Genomic DNA, 8,901 nt, shown 5'->3' with positions numbered 1-8,901 from the left:
GCAGATTCAACCATATTCTTAGTAAATGCAAATCCCAACTACAGACAGAACTGACATACGTGTAGTTTTAATCTTTAGTTAAAAAACTGACAATAATCCGTATGTCTGTCTTGCTGTCGTTTGAGCACTTATCATCCATTAGAGATGTCTGAGATCTCATTCATTTTTAAAACACTTTCCTCTCAACGGTATATATTATTATAGTAACCGTGAATATTATATTGAAACCTACCATAATTACCAGTATTATTGTGTCCTTTTCCAGTACAAATAATAATAATAATAATAATAATAAAAATAATAATAATGATAATAATAATAATCGTCATCATGAAGATAATGATAATAATAACAATAAATAATCTTATATTCCACTTTTTCATATGCGGGTAAAGTCAACGTCTTTCAGTTGTGTCTATCTGTTTATTTTAAGCAAGATAGGAAACTACAAGGGATTTATGTCAATTCACTGATAAAGGACAATTAATTCATGATACTCAAAATAAGGACGCTTGATTGTTTTAAGAACTGGTTTCTCAAGTATGATTAAATATGTGCTATCCTTTTTCACTACTATATATAGAATTGATTCAGTATGCTTCACAACTATTAATAAAATTTCATTCGAGAAAAAAAAATCATTTAGGTCAGTGGAAAATAAGAAGGTACGAATATACTTTTGAACACTTTTTTTTATTAAGACTGGGTTTGCATTTTAAATGACGAAAGTATATAAGGATACTTATAATTAGACATTCCATCCTGGCCAATAGAACTTTTGTAGTTGTACACTAATGTGCTACTCAAGAGAACAGAGAGCACAAAAATCCAGGTGTCATTTTCTTCACCGCCCTGTTTTGTGAGAAAAAGATTCAATAGAAATAAAGTAAGAAAAAGGATTGACTTAATTGTAATATTCAAAGGCAAACATCACAATTTTATCTCGTTCATATACGCATTTTGTGCCACAAATTAGTGATGAGAAAATGCATACTTGTCATTAGAAAAATATACAATTATAATAGACGAAACGGCATGGCTTCGAGGGCATTGCTGCTTAACGATCGCTCTACTCAGAACGTCTTTTTAGTTAATACTTCTTTGAAGAAAACAAAAACATTTTATCGAGAAAACAATCTCGCAAATAATTTGTTTTAGTTATTATTAGAGTGCATGTATTCGGCCCTATTACTGAAATTAACCAATATAATAAAACAAGTAAAACATAATTGTGTTTACTGCTTGCATATTTTTATCATGAAATAATCGGAAGTTCCAAATGTATAGCTCATTAAGTATTCCTTGCAGTTCACAACCAGATATGTTATGCTCCCTCGCCTATATGTCATCAATTTAACCAGCTTGGTAGAATACAACTGGAAATAAGCAGTTCGTGGAAGACGACAATATGCACCATGACCCTTCTAGAATGTAATAATTTGTACTGAACCCTTATAAAAACTGACAGACAACAGTTATAGTAAATATTTTTGATGCTCCCATTTTCAGGTACATGGGTGTTTTCTTCCATTATACATTATTTATACATTATATAAGCTTCAATCTATGTTCTATAGTTTTGACAAGAATTTGTAATTTTATATTGTATCATAATTTCCTGATAAAATAAAAAACATATGGACCCTTAGTACAAGGCTATATTGTTATGTTTAGACCAGGGAGTCCACTGTAGGACAAGGCTCAAAAATATGATGTGAAAAATTTGTCTTTTAAGCTTAAATTAATTTGTTCTAGTTTTAATGAATGGAAATATGCGTGGCTTGTATGCCAGCGTAAGGTGGAAATTATTTTTATCTTTCAATATATTAACATTATAGTTGTAGAGGAAATCACTTAGTGGTCCGATCCCTATAATTTACTTCATATCAATGTATAACATGTTATATAGTTATTTCAGTCGTTACCCGGATACACACAGAGACAATATAACATTAGCATGCTATACTTAGATGTCTGAGGTACAGGAGATGTAGATAGTTGATCTGAACGTGACGAACGTGATGAAAAAGGTTGAGGGGAACTTGTTCTGGGTTGATGTAAAATAGATGTAAACGTTAACGGCAACCTAAATGTAGATGGTAAACTTAATGAACATGCCAGAGAAGGGCTAGATGTGATTGTCTAAGGTCCACTGGCTACACAAGGCTAAACTAAGCTCAATGTATATCGCTGAGATAAACTCGAAGAGGATGACTCAAGCTGAAAGAATGACTAAAGAGTAAAAAGATGAGAACAAAATGGCAGGACAAAGTCTCAGACACCCGGGTTCACGCGCGGGAATGCATTCCAAGCATCCACAGTCTGCTGAAAAAATCATAGTTGAGATGAGCAGGTCACGTCATCAGTATGTCAGAAGAGCAGCTGCGAAATAAGATCTTCTACGGAAAGGACAAGAAGGGAAAGCCATCTCAGGGTGGTCAGAATAAATGTTTCTAAGTTTCAACGTTGAGCATGAGTCTTGGGAAGATCTCACACAGGGTCGTTCCACTTGGCAGAGTCTCATCCTTACTTGGGCTACAGACTTTGAACAGAAGAGAACTGCAGAGACAGTGCCGAAGCGCAAGCAGCGGAAATCCGAGAACTGTGGCATATTGCCAAGTGTGTCACAGACAATTGAGAGCACAAATTGGCATGATCACAAACACACGTACTCACAGAACCCAAACCACTTAGTGATGTCAAGATCATCCTCGAACTCGAAGAACAGATAACATCAGTTTGAACCAGTCTAAACACTGTTGACGGTTGCCTAGCCTTTGTCAAATGTAATTACAAAATGGAGGGAAGACAACAATAAGCACGAAATAATGCACTGAATTTACAACGGTTTCTATTACTATGGCTAATGGAATAATGTTTTGAAAATGTTCGATTTGGTGCTGACACTGACTTGAATTATGATGTTAGTTCCAACTGACAAAGTGTTGGACTCTCATTTGTCTTTTAGAAAGTTTATACAAATTTTAAGCTCATGCTATATTACCAACGTTTGGCCCAGAGATGATAAGCAGATGTGCGTAAAGAGGTAGAGGAAAGCATATATTACAGAAAGGTCATGAAACTTAACCAGTGCAAAACCCTTCCATGAGATGGTCAGAATTTATAGTCATTGTTCCATCCTATTAAACTAGCATAATTAAGTAAATATTATATTTAACAATTACACCCAATACAAATCTATATACACTGTCTAAACGATTTGCTTTGGTGGATCTAATTCATACGAGATTTAAAAATCAAAACCTGAAACAAAATTATCATTTGAAGAGTGAATGAGGTGCATCAAGCAAACGAGGAGAAAGAACTGTCGATTCCATATGGAGATACATATAACACATGGATTTATAACACACGTGCCCGACTCAAACTTGACAAGCAAATATTCGGCTTGGTCAAGCTTAAATTTTCAAGGCACTCCCCGATTCCATGCAGGGGCTTTGACATATTTTTTTTTTTGGTGGTGGTGGTGGGGTGGGGTCAAACGTATGGTCATCTATTAACTTTACTGATATAGCCCAAAACATGTTTAGAAGTGAATTGGGGGAGGGGTAAGTGAACATTACCCCCTAGCGGACAAGTTAAACAAAATAGAGAGAACGATACATGATAGAAAGAAATTTTGTTTAAAGGTCGAACGTTTGGTTAAATACATAAAACGCTAGCTCTGTGTGAATTATGTTTACGTGAAGGGTTCATGTTAAGTTCCAACTGCTTTATGCAATACGATTTTTATATACCCTGCTATGTCGCCCTTGAATATCTTCACGTTTTTGTAATGTTTATTTGTGGGGTATTCCTGTTCTACACATTAAACGGTCAGTTTTTTTAACTTATGTATGTGTCATTTCCATATTGTAGTCAATATCAGTGTGAGTCTTGGTTTTTTCTCTCGCAAATATGATAATGTAATAGTAAATAGCAAATTTTGACAAATGATGAATAAATATTTATAATTTATCTTATTAGTTACATTGCATTTGCAATATTTGTACATATTGAATTTATCGTTTTGTTTTAGTCTTATTGTGATATTAAGTTAAGCCCACATCTTTTAAGACCAAGTTAAATTTCCCCGTTAACTTACCTAGGTAAAGTGAGATTTATAAACTTTGTAAATTCCTGTAATTGAGCATCTCTATTCATATAAGATTAAATTTATAATATACACCGTTACTTAATACGGTCACCTGAAGAAGTCCTCAAGAAAAAATGAAATGAAAGATGTTTAACGAGTTAATCGAGTCATCTGAGCCTTTCCTGATATTCAAGAATGTTTACTGGAAGAATACATAAGTTAAACTATGCTAATCTGATTTGATCAAATAATGATATACAATGTGCTGGATAGCAAGAAGTCTTGTTGTTTATATTAAGTTTAAGATAGCAATTTCCTATTGGAAATCTTTGTTTAATGACTGATATTACATAGACAGGTGATTAATAAAAGTGTGCTTGGGGTACGAAAAGTCATATATCTATATGTGTGATGAGGTTGTGAGTCAAGATACTAGCTTTCTTGCCCTTGATATTCAACTTGCATTTATAAAAGTAAAATTTAATATTCAAGTCATTAAATGATAGCATATCTGTGTGTTTGATGTGTGGCAATTATTTTACCACAATTTCAATTAAATATCGTAATTAAGCAGAAGAATCTCTATGTATAGGTAAAAGAAAGTATAATTACTGAATTTAAGCAGATTTTATTGGATTTGAATTATTTACATCAAAAGGGTTCAGTTTCACATATGATTAGATAGCAGAGACATTATATCCTTATTAGACAGATATATATTAATTATTCCTTACGGTAAGAAATAATCTAAGTAACACATCACGATAGTTGGCACAGAATGATACAAGGAGAGAAGTATATTGCTATATTACGACTTCATTGCACATATTAAATAACAGACAACACTCGATGCACAAAATAAATGTACCTTCATAACGTCACCAAGTCCTTCAGTGTCTAACAAAAGTAGAATCTCGTCGTTCCTTTCTGGATGTGGTCGACACCACACCCATATTCCTTTTGTCTGACCTCGAATACTTGATCCCAAGGGAAATCCTTCGATAAAAGCATGAATGTGTATCTTACATCAAACATGGAAACATAAGCTTGCAAGGACAAGACTGTGAATGATAACATAATTTTTAGTCATTCCGTTTTCAAACTTAGCATTTCGGATTGGTAATAAGTAAATATTTTGTGAAGGTACCGTGTCTCCGTTGGATGACTTTTAACAACTTTATTAATATTAATGTTTTCAAGATATTTATTCTAATGCTAAGACTACATCTGGCTCTGCAACTTCTTCTGCTTTTAATACCATCGGTAATTGTAGTTGAGCTTCTTTTTCTATTTTGGGTTTAAACTGTAAATTTACCTTTCCTTTTCTTTGCCAAATAGTTAAGGAGATACGATTTGCCAGTCCTGTAGGGTCCCGTGATGGCGATGACATTAAGTGGACTTCTGATTAATTTTAATTCATCAATCACCTCACGGCACGTCCTTAACTTTCCATCAGGCCCTTTCTCAACCAGGCACAACGGTGTTTGAAAAACAGAAGGTTCATCGTAGGTTGTCAACGGATCTGAGAAAATCAATGCAGAATTAGGAGTGAAACCCTTCTAAAATATATAAAATGAACATTATAGCCGAAATTAACAGAAAAACAATATTCTAAGAATCAAACATAATGAGCAATTGTGCCGATCATTTAGGAATGTAAAATATTTCATGCTAAATATGTTTTTATAGCGACAATAATATTAAACCAACCAAAATTAAAGGTATTGTCCAATAACCTGCTAAAAGTGAAAGCATTTTGTATTGCTTCTTGATACTTTTACTTGAGGTCATGCGAATAATGTTTAATAACGGTTTACACTCGAACTGATGCCGGTTATGTTGTTAAATTTAACCTTTAACCAGGATCACATCAAAAACATGCATTCCGTATGATGTGAATACTGGCCGATGACATATAATCCTCTTATTTTCTCTTGTCGCACAGAAGGGATGCATTTACCTGACAGATAAAAAACATGTGTTCAATTGCCTTTATGGCGACGCACGTAAACTGAATTTTAAACTCCTTTGGTCCTCTGTAGTTGGTGCTTATTCACAGATGAGTGTGAATCAAAATAAGATTCATAATATGTGTAATTTTGCATTTTGTCCTCACTAATGTCTGGTACTTGCTTTATTCCTCAGAAAGTACATATATTATAATAACGATTTGAAAAGGACGTTATTGGTGAATAGATGATCAAATCTGGCTCTCTTGAGAGGCTCTCGTGCACGTAGACTGTTTTACATCAGCTGATCGGGAGCGTGTTCTGCTCCGAAAAATGATTTATGTGAAGCCAATGTACTGAATCAGCGCCTTCACTGCGATAACTTGAAAATCAATCTGAAATTTTCATTTTTTTCGGTTTCTAATTCTAAAAATCGCAATCGTGTGTGTTTCTTAATATCAACATTCCCCTAATCTCTCGGACACATGAAACTCTCTCTCCATTTGAAAATTCTCTTCAACAACACCCGCGGGATTTTGCGACTGTTGATACAAGAAAAGCACCTATGATATCTATAATGATTACTGGATAAATTACTATTACTCGGCAGTTTGTATCATTCGTTTCCAGAATACAAAACCCTCTTTGAGAACAATGCTATCCAAATACGCATAGCATGCCTTTCTTCTGTTCAATACATTAACCAACATATTCACAAAGCTTTGACTATATTTCAAACGTATACCATACCTGTTGGATCGATCTTATTTAAACGACTCGACGCACGCCCCTGAAAAAAAGAAAGACTGCCAATATTTTAGCTTCCGGAACTAGAATTATACTTTATTCTGGTTCAGATTAAAAATTACAATTAAAACAATACCATCTAAATGTATAGCTCATTATTTGCAATGTCCTACCTCGAAACTGTTCACATGGTTTCAAGTTGTTGCCAGCGTCGTAAAAGCTGGCGATATTTGGTTTTCCTATTACGTTTCAACAAATCGTTAAAAAAGTAGATGAAATCAATTTCGGCTGGCATAACATAAATATCATTCATTGGATAGCCTCTGACATCGTGACATTCACAGACTAGTAAAAAGCTTCAGGTATTGTATCACAAGAAACTGGTTTGTTCAAGGTATATGGTAATTAAAGGGTTGTATTATCTTACAAACAGGAAGTAGTCATACGAATCAACTAATCTGTCTTAAGACAGTGTAAAATAGTTTGTTCTTGCAAAATTAAATTTCCTTTAATAATTGTTGATCTTACATCCTTAGTAGTTATATACTGTGATCCTAGGCAAGAGTTCAATGTTATTTCCTTTCCTCAGGGAAGAGGTACACGTACGTAATTCGCTAAAATGGATTTGTAAAATATTACAACACATTGCTAAATCGTTCTAACAGTTTATTAAATTGTTTAAACGGATAATCCAATTGTTATAAGGGATCGGTAATCGTTCCGACGGATTAGTAAGACATCCTAATTGACAAATAAATCATTATAACAGATTAGTAAATCATTATAGTGGACACGTGGTTCTAACCCATTACTAATTGTTTGACAGGATTACTAAGTTGTTATAGCCGATTAATAATAAACTGTTCTAATAGATAAATAAATCGCACTAAGTGACTAATAAGTCGCTCTAATGAACTAGGATTACAATATTTTCATCATGAAATATTAGGTCTTTTTTAAGTAAGCCGTAGACATAGATGCAACAAACGGCCATGCAATCCTTGAAAATGATTTAGTAATGTGCTCGAATGATTCTCAGTGGAATGATTTAGATATCCGTTTAAACAATTAAGTAATCCGTTATATCGATTGGCTACTCCATTCAAATGATTTACCAATTATTTTTTTAACTATTAAGTAATCCGTTCAGACGAATTAGTAATATGTTAAGATTAAGTTTTGAAAATTTCAATGGAGCCATTTCTGGAATGTAGCATAGAGGTGGAACAAAATGAAAACAAAATTTAATATTGCTAACCTGATCGTTCATAATAATGGCAGTTTGAAAATTTTGGCAATACAATAATTTTATTATCTTTTGGTTCTCCACTTATTACCTTTTGCACCCAGAGTATATGTTGTTTGCTTATTGCTGTCAGAAAAAAACATTAAAGTAACATTTGAAGCACAATGTTTCATTATGCAATGAAATAAAGGAAATAGCAAAATGCAAGACTCTTGCAAATCTACGAAAATCAGTTTATTTTCATTGCTGTATTGAATACGTCTTTTTATGTTTCAAAATTTATTATGAAAATTATAAAAATATAACTGAACTGATAACATCTATTGTGACTATAATAAGCTTATACATCCTTAATTTTACCAAGACGGATGCTATGGTGTAAATAAACAGTTTATTTAAAAAATACAACGCCTAAATAACATCCTGATGAAAAATTGGTTTTCCATTTCGATTGATTCATCTTATTTTTTTCTGTTTCTCAGCTATACATACTTACTGAATGAATATATTATTTAACATATAATAAACTGTACATCACTGAGGTGACCTTTTCTAAGTATGCATTTTTGTTTCCACTTTATCAGCGAGAACATGCAAGATAACATTATACAAACAATTTCGAACACTTCCGTAATTTTTAACCCTGCGGCAAGAATTGTATAAACCTTGCTATATTTGATGAGGTGGAAGAAGTGATGGGGGCACTTTACAGACAATGGGAATGTCCATATAAATACCCCCTGGGTTCGTTAATGGACACGATTTATACGGGCAAAAGGTTGGACCTGTATACGGACATGGGAAAGTGGGACATAGATTGGGTTTGTATAGGGACAATAGGAATGGAACAGGGTGACGTCATG

This window comes from Sinohyriopsis cumingii, chromosome 18 (assembly GCF_028554795.1).
Source record: "Sinohyriopsis cumingii isolate HCF-2022 chromosome 18, ASM2855479v2, whole genome shotgun sequence".
Lineage (NCBI taxonomy): Eukaryota > Metazoa > Mollusca > Bivalvia > Unionida > Unionidae > Sinohyriopsis > Sinohyriopsis cumingii.
Note: the sequence above shows the minus strand (reverse complement) of the source record.